Consider the following 12,156-nt stretch of genomic DNA (forward strand, 5'->3'; position numbering starts at 1 on the left):
TACCAACATTTTTATAGCTGACTGAGAACAACGCTTCCTTACCTCTCGTTCCCTAATGCCCCTACTTTACTTGCGCTACATTGATGACATTTTCATCATCTGGACCCATGGAAAAAAAGCCCTTGAGGAATTGCACCATGATTTCAACAATTCCATCCCACCATCAACCACAGCCTAGACCATTCCACACGCGGTCCATTTCCTGGACACTACTGTGCTAATAAGCGATGGTCACATAAACACCATCCTATACTGAAATCTACTGACCGCTATACTTACCTACATGCCTCCAGCTTCCATCCAGGACACACCACATGATCCATTGTCTACAGTCAAGCTTTAAGATACAACCGCATTTGCTCCAATCCCTCAGACAGAGACAAGATCTCTATAAGATCTCTATCAAGCATTCTTAAAACTACAATAACCAACCTGCTGAAGTGAAAAAACAGACTGACAGAGCCAGAAGAGTACCCAGAAGTCATGTACTACAGGACAGGCCAAACAAAAAAAATAACAGAACACCACTAGCTGTCACCTTCAGCCCCCAACTAACACCTCTCCAGCGCATCATCAAAGATCTACAACCTATCCTGAAAAATGATCCCTCACTCTCACAGATCTTGGGAGACAGACCAGTCCTCGCTTACAGACAGCCCCCCAACCTGAAGCAAATACTCTCCAGCAACCTCACACCACATAACAAAAACTCTAATCCAGGAACCTATCCTTGCAACAAAGCCCGATGCCAACTCTGTCCACATATTTATTCAAGTGACACCATCATAGGACCTAATCACATTAGCCACGCCATCAGGGGCTTGTTCACCTGCACATCTACCAATATGATATATGCCATCATGTGCCAGCAATGCCCCTCTGCCATGTACATTGGCCAAACCGGACAGTCTCTATGCAAAAGAATAAATGGACACAAATCTGACATCAGGAATCATAACATTCAAAAAACCAGCAGGAGAATACTTCAACCTCTCTGGCCACTCAGTAAAAGATTTAAGGGTGGCAATTTTGCAACAGAAAAGCTTCAAAAACAGACTCCAATGAGAAACTGCTGAGCTGGAATTAATATGCAAAGTAGATACCATTAACTTGGGTTTGAATAGAGACTGGGAGTGGCTGGATCATTACACATACTGAATCTATTTCCCCATGTTAAGTATCCTCACACCTTACTGTCAACTGTCTGAATAGGCCATCTTGATGATCACTACAAAAGTTTTTTTTTCCTCCTGCTGATAATAGCTCATCTTAATTAATTAGCCTCTTATAGTTTGTATGGCAACTTCCACTTTCTCTGTATATATCTTCTTACTATATGTTCCATTCTATGCATCTGATGAAGTGGGCTATAGCCCACGAAAGCTTATGCTCTAATACATTTGTTAGTCTCTAAGGTGCCACAAGTACTCATGTTCCTTTAACAGGGAAATAGTTAATCTATAACATATTTCCAGATAATCGTATGGAAAACATTTTTACAACACACACACTTTGAACTTGGATTGTTCTATTAAAAAATATATATAAAACACTTCCTCCTGGCACATACCACTTTGCAATAGAAAACAAAGACACAGTTGCAAAGTTAACTCTTATTAAAATCCAAGTAAAATCGTTAAGGAACAAAATGGAGGGATGACAGAAATGTTTCACAAGTATGCAAGATATTATGCTGTAGGTAGAAGTTTACTCAAAGAAAAACATACCAAAATGAGCTTGAATCACCTCTGTTCGTGTAGCTGTGTGCAATTAGCACATCTCCATGCCATACGGCTATTGTACAGAGTACTATTCACCACAGCTCCTCCCCAAAAGTTCTGCTGGGCAGGATGGTTTTAAATTATGTCCAGAGCTCCACATGAAAGATGACTAGGGAAGTCTGCTGGGCTCCTCTCTATGGCCAGAACCATCTGACTGTGGACTGAGCTAGCCACCTATAAGTCATCCAGAGGAATGGAGTTTTTTTGGTGACCTGTGACACCATAACCCGCTTCCAGGTAAACTTTCCACCACCACTGAGCTCTTGGTTACACAGGCTAAACTAAGCCCAAACTCTTTATTATACAATTTGTTTTGCATAGACTTTTGTCCCTCTCAACCATCTCTCTATTTTAAAAGATCAGCGTATATTTGTAAGAATACTCATGCTTTGATTTTGGGAGTGATGATGCCCATCTGGATGAACTACTGCAAAATGAATACATCGAAAGTTATGCAGAAGTATTTGCATCTTAAGAACTCCAGGATGTCCAGCTATATTTCATAAATATACAAAAGGGGGAAAATGTAGCTCTTTCTTCCCTCCAGTGCTACCGAAAATGAGGGAGCTAAAAGATATCCCTGCTTTAGCTTGGAGCCAGATTTAAAAATTTTAAACAAAACATTCTAATTTGTGCGTGTGTACATATTATAGGTGCAGCGGGCAGAGATGCCTGGAGTAATGTGGTCCAACATTTTCAATTGTAAGGCCAACTTTTAAGTTGCTTGTAACTTTACCAAACTTTAACCATTTAGGTGTCTCCCTCAAATATTTTTGAATGTTTCAGCAAAAATGGTTCAACCTGAGGACAAGGTTACTGAAAAATACATTGCTTTTCTAATATTAAAAATTCTTACAATAGTTTCCTTGAGATGCTATACTCAGCTTCCATATTTTGGAGCAGAGACTTCAAATATGGTGAGGGGGTTGCCCTGAGGTCAGAGGTCTACTGCCATCCAAAATTACAGAAATGTAGCTAATTGAGATCAATACTGCACCACCACTTGGATAGACCTCAACTAGCTACATCAAGGTTTAAAAAAAAAAAAAAACAACTACCTGTACCTTGTCTCCGCTAGGATTTTATATATATATAGATGTATGTCATTGTTAAAAACACAGCTATTTTTTTGCAGTGAAGACATACAATCCCCCGTCTCCCTGACCACCTTCACCCCCATCCCAGCCCATGCTAGAAATAAAGGTTCATGAAGGATAGGAGACAGAGAGAGTTGAAGTTCAACTTGTCAGAGATCCAGAGCTTCCAAGCTCTTGAAAAAAGGCAGCTGTTCCCATTAACAAAGATCTTGTTCATCAGAAGGGAGCCACTGGTTTAATATCAAGCTTCACTTACACACACCCATACAATCATGGAAAGAACTATGGACCATGTAATTGTGAAAAACAAACCAATCATATATGAGTATCCAAAACATATGAACATATCACCAACAAATAAAGTGATTTTTTAGGTCTGCTTTGTTGTTAAGATGAGGGTGGATGTGGACTGTGGGTAGTAGAGGCTCAGAAAGACAACTGAGGAGTGGAGTGTTGAATAAATTAATTGTTTATTTCCTTGCCTGTTACAGTTTGCTTTAGTGGGCTATTCAGTCTAGCAACTATAATTATGTTGTTGATGGTTCTGTCCTACTATACACCCATATCCACCCAAAAAATAGCTTAAGTCCCCAAAATTTACTTACTTGAGCACTGAGCCTATGGCCCAGGTACAAAGAACCTATGTTGACATGCCTTCAACTAGGCTGGAGGGAGGTTACCAGTGGAATTCTTCAGGGATCGGTTTTGGGACCAATCTTATTTTATCTTTTTATTACTGACCTCAGCACAAAAAGTGGGAGTGTGCTAATAAAATCTGCGGATGATACAAAGCTGGGAGGTATTGCCAATTTAGAGAAGGACCGGGATATCATACAGGAGAATCTGGATGACCTTGTAAACTGGAGTAACAGTAATAGGATGAAATTTAATAGTGAGAAGTGTAAAGTCATGCGTTTAGGGATTCACAACAAGAATTTTAGTTATAAGCTGGGGACACATCAATTAGAAGTAACGGAGGAGGAGAAGGACCTTGGAGCATTATGAGCCGCCAATGTGATATGGCCATGAAAAAAGCTAATGCAGTCTTGGGATGCATCAGGCAAGGTATTTCCAGTAGAGATAAGGAGATGTTAGTACCATTATACAAGGCACTGGTGAGACCTCATCTGGAATAGTGTGTGCAGTTCTGGGCTCCCATGTTTACGAAGGATGAATTCAAACAGGAACAGGTACAGAGAAGGGCTACTAGGATGATCCGAGGAATGGAAAACCTGTCTTATGAAAAGAAACTCAAGGAGCTTGGCTTGTTTAGCCTAACCAAAAGAAGGCTGAGGGGAAATATGATTTCTCTCTATAAATATATCAGAGGGATAAACACCAGGGAGGGAGAGGAATTATTTAAGCTCAGTACCAATGTGGACACAAGAACAAATGGATATAAACTGGCCATTGGGAAGTTTAGACTTTAAATTAGACGAAGCTTTCTAACCATCAGAGGAGTGAAGTTCTGGAATAGCCTTCCAAGGGAAGCAGTGGGGGCAAAAGACCTATCTGGCTTTAAGATTAAACTGAATAAGTTTGTGGAGGAGATGGTATGATGAGATAACATGATTCTGGCAATTAACTGATCTTTAACTATTCATGGTAAATAGGCCCAATAGCCTGTGATGGGATGTTAGATGAGGTGGGATCTGAGTTACTATAGAGAATTCTTTCCTGGGTATCTGGCTGGTGAATCTTGCCCACATGCTCAGGGTTCAACTGATTGCCATATTTGGGGTTGGGAAGGAATTTTCCTCCAGGGCAGATGGGAAGAGGCTCTGGGGGTTTTTCACCTTCCTCTGTAGCATGGGGCACGGGTCACTTGCTGGAAGATTCTCTGCACCTTGAGGTCTTTAAACCATGATTTGAGGACTTCAATAGCTCAGACATAGGTGAGAGGTTTATTGCAGGAGTGGGTGGGTGAGATTCTCTGGCCTGCATTGTACAGGAGGTCAGGCTAGATGATCATGATGGTCCCTTCTGACCTTAATATCTATGAATTTATGACATGGCTGCAACTATTACAACCTTGGCAGCATTTCCTGAAATGTTCTTCTGCATAAGCTAGGAGGTGAAAATACCACTAGTATTTTAAAGCAATTTTTTTTTTTCACATTTTACTGGAGTAAGACAGACTTCACACAAAACGTGCATGACAGTTCTGGCATTTTACATTGTCAATATCATAGACTGCAAAAAGAAATGAAAACCTTTTAAAATGTTCTCAAGAATAACCTTTAATATAGGACAGAATTTAGTTAAATATACAATGCTCTTTCTACTGATGTGACTCAAAGTACTTTATAATATGACCTAAATACTGCTAGTGCAATGAAGCATCCACTGTACAATAGCTCACAACTGAATAATACTGCTCTTCCACCAGTACTGCGCTATCCACACTGGGTACAAACCCAAGTCCTAGTAAGAAATGTGAAAGAATACCTACCAGCCCATGCTCAGAGGAAATAAGTAACTGTTAGCTACATTAGATATCTTTCATTCTTATATGCAGTGTTGTTATAGCCATGTTGGTCCCAGGATGGGCGCTGTACGGCGTGGTCAGAGGGTTATAAATGGTGAGACCTCTGGGATGATGTTTGTTTCTTGCATTTGCACTGGAAATAGATGTCACTGTTAAGTTTTGCGTCAGGTTGTGGAGTTTCCCTTTCATACAGCAAAATTCATTATGTTCCATTGTTGTAGCTCTAATGGTCCAATAAAAGATCTCATATCCACCTTGTCGCAGCTATATTAGAGTCAGTAATAGCAATGAAAGACTAACAAATATTGACTAAAAAGTGTATTAATATAGAATCACAGAACTGGAAGGGACCTTGAGAGGTCATCTAGTCCAGTGCCCTGCACTCATGGCAGGACTAAGTATTATCTAGAGTCTAGACCATTCCTGACAGGTGTTTGTCTAACCTGCTCTTAAAAATCTCCACTGATGGAACCACAACCTCTCTAGGCAATTTATTCCAGATCTTAACCACCCTGACAGTTAGGAAGTTTTTCCTAATGTCCAACCTAAACCACCCTTGCTGCAATTTAAGCCCATTGCTTCTTGTCCTATCCTCAGAGGTTAAGAAAAACAATTTTTCTTCCTCCTCCTTGTAACAACCTTTTACATACTTGAAAACTGTTATGTCCCCTCTCAGTCTTCTCTTTTCCAGACTAAACAAACCCAATTTTTTCAATCTTCCCTCATAGGCCATGTTTTCTAGACCTTTAATCATTTTTGTTGCTCTTCTCTGGACTCTCTCCAATATGTCCACATCCTTTCTGAAATGTGGCATCCAGAACTGGACACAATACTCCAGTTGAGGCCTAATCAGCATGGAGTTGAGCGGAAGAATTACTTCTCGTGTCTTGCTTACAATACTCCTGCTAATACATCCCAGAAGGATATTTGCTTTTTTTGCAACAGCGTTACACTGTTGACTCATATTTAGCTTGTGGTCCACTATGACCCCTAAATCCCTTTCTGCAGTACTCCTTCCTAGGTAGTCATTTCCCATTTTGTATACGTGCAACTGATTGTTCCTTCCTAAATGGAGTACTTTGCATTTGTCCTTATTGAATTTCATCCTATTTACTTCAAACCATTTCTCCAGTTTGTCCAGATCATTTTGAATTTTAATCCTATTCTCCAAAGCGCTTGCAACCCCTCCCAGTTTGGTGTTGTCCGCAAACTTTATAAGAGCACTCTGTATGCCATTATCTAAATCATTGATGAAGATATTGAACAGAACTGGACGCAGAACTGATCCCTGCGGGTCCCCACTCATTATGCCCTTCCAGCACGACTGTGAACCACTGATAACTACTCTCTGGGAACAGTATAGGGAAATCATCAGTATCGTAAAATTCACATTTTACAATGTTTCTGATTATTAACTTCTGCCTCAAACAGTCAAGAGCCACAGGTCAGCTAGGGTGGGGATCTCCTTATAAGGATCTCTAGGACAGTAGTCCTCAACCTTTCCAGACCACCATATCCCTTTCAGGGATCTGATTTGTCTGGTGTACACCAAGTATCACATCATTTAACAACTTGGGCTTCAGCTTTCTGCCCTGGGCCCCAGCGAGTCTAACACTGGCCCTGGAGACCCCATTAAAACAAACTCACACACAGTTTGAGAACTGCTAATACAGTTAGGGTGACCAGATGTCCCGATTTTATAGGGACAGTCCCGATATTTGGGGCTTTTTCTTATATAGGCTCCTATTACCCCCAACCTCATCCCGATTTTTCACATTTGCTATCTGGTCAGCCTAAATATAGTCTCTAGGACAGTATAAACACATCACTGTCTGTATGAAATTTTCATTTGTACTGACTTCGCTAGTGCTTTTTACATAGCCTGTTGTAAAACTAGGCAAAATATCTAGAGGAGTTGATGTACACCTGGAAGACTGCTGTATACACCCAGGGGTCTTGTTTAGCCAGAAGATGATAGGTGAGGACTGTTTCCTTCCCCGCTCAACTTATGCAAAGGCTGAGTGTTAGCAATTCCAAGGCCAGGCCCAGATGGGACTACGTAACCAGTGAATGTGACTACTGTGAGTTAAAGAAGGGATTCTGGGGAATAGTGAGAAGGTGCCAATCCCCTTAGCATTAAACAGCCTTATCTGGGCCTGCTGTAGATCAGCACCCTGAAACCAACTGCCTCTGGCAACACTAGCACTGCCTTTCAGGCCTCCACAGACCTCACTCTCTCTGCACAGGTAATGACAGGCACACACCTACCCCCAGATGCTCAGAGCTTTCCCTGCAGCGCCCAGTCTCTCATCCACTAAACACTTATGGAGTTACCAGGCCTGCTATTCCCAGAGAAACAGCACACACCAGCTTGTAAGAGTCAGCTCTCACTCAACACTCTGCTTAACACGCAGCACTGAGATCTACCTATAGTGAAAATAAGAATAAGTTTATCATCAACTACTAGAGAGATTCAGTAGATAGTGAGTTAGGATACTAGAAACAAATGGTTCTATTATATATAAAAAATATAAAACAAAATCATAATACTCTTTCTAGAGACAAAATTAACAGGATAACCTCAGTCTAAAGTAGTATATCTCAGCCCAAGTCCTCTTCAGCATATTCAGCCAAGAGTAGCTGAGACCCATTTTCACAAGTGTAAACGCGCTAATTCCTCGATGCAAGATGAAGGGGTGCCTTAACTTCTAGAAATATCCCCAAAGTTCATTGACTTTGCTCACAGACAGGATAACCCCGGCATAGCTTATTTTTTGCAGTGTGCTTCTTTCCTATGGACTTCACATCTCTTTGTTAACATTTGTAACATGAGCAACCATTGTACTAGCTCACATTGCTTAATTTACAACTGAACAGAGAGATAGATGAATACACTTCTCTTGTCTGACAGAAAATCTATTTTTAACCTCTGCTGGTGACTAATACCCTCGATCCAGACTCTAAGAACATATTTTCAGTACATATACACTCAACTCCTTACAGTGTCTGTACATACATTTCACAATTATATTAATAACCAGTGTGACATCACCTTTCATCTGAGACCTCACATGACATTATTTGGTGAACCAGCCGAAACACCCCAGAATCAGGATATTTCTGTACCCCCTTGCCAACCCCCAGTTGGCATTAAGAGGTTCTTGGGTCACAGGTTGGATAAGCAGTCCAGGGCTGCAAGGGCTAGCAACCTCAGGGACATGGTTCAGCCTAGCAGGAACAAGCACAGACTGTAAAAGACTGAGGATGAAGAAAACGGAGAACCAGCCTTGGGGAAACTGCAAGGAGGAAAAGCAAGCATGAAAACACACAAATGGCTGTTAGAGAAAACAGCAAGGCCAGGACAGATCCAGAGAACTGGAATAAGAAACCGAAAAGGGGTGAGAGAAGGAGATATAATGAGCATTATAAGCCCTGTCTTGACAGGGTCAAGGGTGTGCTTTTTAGCTTGTGTTAACTCAGTCAACTTAGCTTAACACGACTTAAAAACCCCATTAAGATGCAGGGAAATGTTTGAAATTATATTATCTGGCCGTACTGGAGCACAAGGAAAAGCCTATACCCCAGCAAGGACAGCTAACAACTTCAAACATGTTAACCTGCATGTTAATGGGATTTTTAATATTAAGCTAATAGTTCAAAAACACAGCCCTTTTGCCTGTCAAGACATATCCTTATAGAGCAGGGGTGGCCAAACTTACTGGCCCTTCGAGCCACATATGACAATCTTCAGAAGTTTGAGAGCCGGGGCACGCCTGCTGGGAGCCGGAGGTCGGGGAGCTCCACAGAAGGCACCTGACAGGGATCAGCACTTCAGCCCCGAGCCCTAGCAGGTGCGCCCCGGTGGACAGAAGCCCCGAGACTCCCTTCCCTGCTGGGCAGAAGCCCCTACTGCACCACGCCACTGCAAGGCAGAGGTCCTGAGGTCCCCACTCCCGCCCCCAGTCTGGTAGGTGGAGAAGGGGGAAGAGGGGCTCTGCGAACCACACTTTAAGGGTAAAAGAGCTGCATGTGGCTTGCGAGCCACAGTTTAGCCACCCCGTAATAGAGCAAAAATAACAATGGTTCTGATAATGAAGAGCTACTCAAGTGAAAGACCCTCCAGCAAATAGTCTGAAAAACTCCTCAGACATACAGTAACAGTCTAAATGTGTTCATGCAGCAGGAGTCCTACAGATTCAGGAAGCCAGCAGATGGGCCAGGGCCACTGTAAATCTATTAGAAAGGCCTAGTCAGTGGTTCTCAAAATGTAATATGTGTATTACTGGTGGTATGTGAACTGCATCAGAAAGCATGTGGCAACCACTGGGTTAAGGTATCTCTTCAAGGCATATCTGGCTGAAGTGTTTGCTCACCAATTGGCAAACAGTATCTGTACTTCAAGTTAAATTGGTACTTCCATTCCTAGCTATGTGTACATTCTTATAAGTGCACAAATAATAATAATAAAAAAATCCTTACCTTCAGCATAAATTCTACCTCCTCTCCCCAGCTGGCTCTCCAGCCCTTGTTGTCCTTCAAAATTGTATTTTTGGAATTCTTTTTACCCTTTAAATTGATCAAAGGCTTTGATCATATTAATCATCTCAAACTGATCTAAAGCTTTAGTTTAAATTTCTTAAGCCAATTTGAGCCAGATTGCTTTAAACTATAAACTTAAAAAAACAATTAATACGAAGAGAGACTAAGGGGCTCAGAGTCCAAACAGGACAGAAGGTTAAAAGGCAGCACTTGGGCAAGGACACACTGGTTTCAAAGCATTGCTTGTTCAGGATACATTTATTGCTTTTAAACATGAATGCCTTTGAAACTACAACCAAATCAAATTCTTTAAGGCTGGTGGTACATTTTGAACATTATATCAAGAAGTATAAATGAAGCCAGGTTTGAAGAAATTCAGTTTAGTAGTTTTGAAGTTTAAAATCAGCAAGTCCTGGGAGGATCAAAAAAAGTTTAAAACCAGCAAGATTTAAAATGCCAAAGGGAAATGATTAGGGCCTTACCAAATTCACGGCTGTGAAAAACGCATCATGGACCATTAAATCTGGTCTTTCCCGTGACATTTGGCTATTGTAGGGGGGCTATGGTATTGCCACCCTTATTTCTGTGCTGACTTCAGAGCAGTGGCTGCAGGCCAGACATCCAGCTCTGAAGGCAGCAATGCCACCAGCAGCTTAGAAGAGAGGGTGAGATGGAATAGGGGAGCATCACTTTTTGGGGAGAGGCAGGGACAGCGTTACGGGTGGGTGACGTGGTTGGGAGGGCAGTATGGTCACCCCCACTCTCCCCCCCTACACACACAGCCAGTCCAAGGCCCCTTAACACCCAAGTGCTTGGGAGGAGCAGGGCTATGGGCACCCTGGCCAGGGGCTCCTACTGTGGCTCCAGCTGGGCTGTGGAGGGATGGGACTTCCTCTTACCTGGCCCCAGGAGCCCCCATGTAGGGGCAGACCCACCTCTGGCGGCGGTGCAGAAATAAGGGTGGCAATACCACACCATGTCCCCCTCTCTTCTGCAGTGCTGCTAGCCGTGGCGCTGCCTCCAGAGCTGGGCTCCTGGCCAGCAGCCGGCACTCTCCAGCTGCCCAGCTCTGAAGACAGTGCTGCCGCCAGCAGCAGTGCAGAAGTAAGGGTGGCAATACCATGACCCCCCTAAAATAGCCTTGCACCCCTCCCAACCCCTTTTGGATCAGGACCCCCACAGTTACATCGTGAAATTTCCGATTTAAATATCTGAAATAGTGAAATATAAGATTTTAAAAATCATATCAACATGAAATTTACCAAAATGGACCATAAATTTGGTAGGGCCCTAGAAATTATCAACATGGATTCTCCAAAATGGGGGGTCACAAACAAGCCCAGGGGGTGAGGTGCAATAGCACTTCCTTTCTTTACAATTAAATGGAGAAGTCCCAAAGCTTTTTTTATTGTAACATAGGGTCATATTACGGAAAAACCTTGAAAACCACTACTTTGGATTAATGCAAACCTAGAGTACTTCAGAGTCCTTTGGCCCCCAATACCCTTACACGTTCTAGCTATGAATTGATCTAAAACACCAAATCTAAAGTTTCAGAATGTGCTGATTTTAAGCATTCAGAAGTTTAAAACTAATTTTCTTCAAGCCAGCTTGATTTTCAGGTCCCAATGAAATCTACAATAAAGCTCATATTAAAGAAAGTCAGATGCAGCTGTTTTGCAAACCAGACTTGAAAAGTATACTTTTAATTAGCTATCATACATCCACAATGCATCTTTTAGCTCCTGATGCTGCAATGAGCTCTGTGGAAGTAGACCCCTGAATCTGTGCAGAGCCCTCTAGGTATGTCTACAATGCAATTAAAAACCGGCAGCTGGTCCATGCCAGCTGACTCGGGCATGCGGGGTTCAGGTTAAAGGGGCTAGTTAATTGCAGTGTAGATGTTTGGGCTCAGACTGGAGCTTGGGCTTTAGACCCCGAGAGGTGGGATGGTCCCACAGTTTGGGCTGCAGGCCAAGCCTGAACTTCTACACTGCAATAAAACAGCCTCTTACCCCAAACCCCACAAACCTGAGTGAGCAAGCATGGGACAGCTGCATGTTTTTAATTGCAATGTAGACATACCCCCAATCAGCAATGGAATCCATGCACATTTAAGCTCATTATAAAGGGGCAGGGTCTAACTCTTCATTTATGCACTAAAGGAAAAGTACATCCTTAATTTGTATCTTTTATAAAAGTCTCAAACCTGCAAGTTGAGCATGTAGCTAGTCTATGCAACTGCATGGTC

The 12,156-nt window shown here is 42.3% G+C and overlaps 1 protein-coding gene across 5 annotated transcripts in view; it reads right to left on the bottom strand.

Annotated features, from left to right (window-relative positions):
- ANKIB1 (ankyrin repeat and IBR domain containing 1) overlaps positions 1-12,156 on the bottom strand; it is a 169,272-nt gene that overhangs the window by 133,137 nt on the left and 23,979 nt on the right. The window lies entirely within an intron of this gene.

The sequence above is a fragment of the Caretta caretta genome, chromosome 2 (genome assembly GCF_965140235.1).
Source record: "Caretta caretta isolate rCarCar2 chromosome 2, rCarCar1.hap1, whole genome shotgun sequence".
Lineage (NCBI taxonomy): Eukaryota > Metazoa > Chordata > Testudines > Cheloniidae > Caretta > Caretta caretta.